Raw genomic sequence first — 1,987 nt, 5'->3', positions numbered from 1 at the left:
TGTTACAATGATTCTGATCTTCATTATGAATTTTATTTAAACCTTTCAAATATTTTATTCTGAATTTCTTTGAACCTTTCAAATATTTCAGATTTATAACAAGTAAATCATATTTACTCAAATCATTAATGAAGCATAATAATTCACCGCACCCTAGTTTGCTCATCAGACCCCATACATCACTATGTATTTTGTCAATTGATTCAAAATCAAAACACTTCAATACTTCATCTACATAGCCAAATAGTGCCACATTTAAGTGGTGTTTATTAGTCTTCTCAAGACGTTTAGCATTTAACGTTATAAACTTTCAATTCAAGATTTCATGAATAAACCACCAATAATAGAGGTAAACACAAAACGTATTCTTATACCAACTTGAACAACCATAGTTTAAAAGTTATAAGAATATTCATCGTATAACCTAAAAAATATTGTTTTACACAATTCTAGAACAAAATAAGTATTATTCGGTCCTAAGATAAATCTTGAAGATAAACTAAAGATATGGCTTCAATGGTTCTGAGTTGCGATCCCATCACCATTCCCGGTTTGCATCATGGCTTCATTTATTCTCACTTGTGAACTTTTTGTGGCCTCTGCATCAGTTTGCAAGCAAGAGCAACCAATTAGTATCAAATACTCATGACATATAGTAAATTAACAAGTAGAATAACATTAACTTTGTATAACTTTTATATCTTTATCGGGAAAAACCGTTCTTCTTATCCGACAAGTACATCTTGCAGTTGCGTTTCCAGTGTCCCTTTTGTTTGTAGTAGAACCATTCAGTCTTCTTAGTGGCTCCGACATTGTTCTTCTTCTGAGAGACGGTCTTACCTCCCGCGCGGCTGGGCTGGCCCATCTGGAGCTGGCCCGACGTGAGGCTTACCTCTGTCTGGCTTACAACACTACAAGAATCAGGCAATTTGCTGTATGCCATGGCGGACGGCAAAGGCCTTTGCCGTGGGTCAGCAGATGGCAACAGGTCCGGCTGAATAGGCTACGGCAAAGGCTTATTTGCCGTCCGCTGGCTAATGGCAAAGATGAAATTGTCTTTGCCGTCAGCCGGCTGATGGCAAAGGTCCTGGACAGCACACGTGGCAGCTTATGGCCGTTAGGGGGCTAACGGTGCGCTTTACCGTCCGCTGGCAAATGGCAAAGACCATTGCACCTTTGCCGTCAGCCAGCTAACGGCAAGGTAACCAAATAGGCCAGCCCCTAGGTTGTATAGGTAGCTGCCATGTGGCATCTTTGCCGTCTGCTGGCTTATGGCAAATCTCTTTGCCGTCCGCTAGCGAACGGCAAAGATCCCTTATAGCCCCTGTTTTTTTCTGTTTTTTCTTAAATCATTCAATTTGAACACACAAGTTTCAACACACAAATTTGACAGAAGACATATCCAACACACAAGTTTCATCGTATATACATACATAACCAACACATAGTTCCATCCATACATATTACAAAAGTTTCACATTGTCCATCCAACGTCGTTATCCATCCATCCATGCATATAACAAGGTCCATCCATGCAAGTTCATCGATACAAAATAAAAGTAGAAAGGGAAAAGAAGCACTCCATCCATGGAAGCTTTCGTGAATTAAATGAAATCTGCAAAATGGGAAACAAGAAAGTTAGAAGAAGAAAATGAAGGAGAAGAGGACTAGAAGAAGAAGTAAGCATACTTAGGTAAAATGGAGCTAACCTAGCTAATTATGCCATCTTTGAGTAAACTAAGCATACTATGCCATTTTTGATATAAAGCAGCTAAGTATAGGTCTTTATTGAGCTAACCTAGGTAACTAAGCATATTAGAGCTAACTTATAACTAACTTAGGTCATTTTGAACTAGAAGAAGAAGAAGACTAGAAGTAGAAGAAGACTAGAAGTAGAAGAAGACTAGAAGAAGAAGAAGAAGACTAGAAGAAGAAGAAGAAGAAGAAGAAGAAGAAGAAGAAGAAGAAGAAGAAGAAGAAGATGACG

Source organism: Triticum aestivum, chromosome 7B (assembly GCF_018294505.1).
Source record: "Triticum aestivum cultivar Chinese Spring chromosome 7B, IWGSC CS RefSeq v2.1, whole genome shotgun sequence".
Taxonomy (NCBI): Eukaryota; Viridiplantae; Streptophyta; class Magnoliopsida; order Poales; family Poaceae; genus Triticum; species Triticum aestivum.
The sequence above is the reverse complement of the archived record's forward strand: the minus strand, read 5'-3'. Positions refer to the sequence as shown.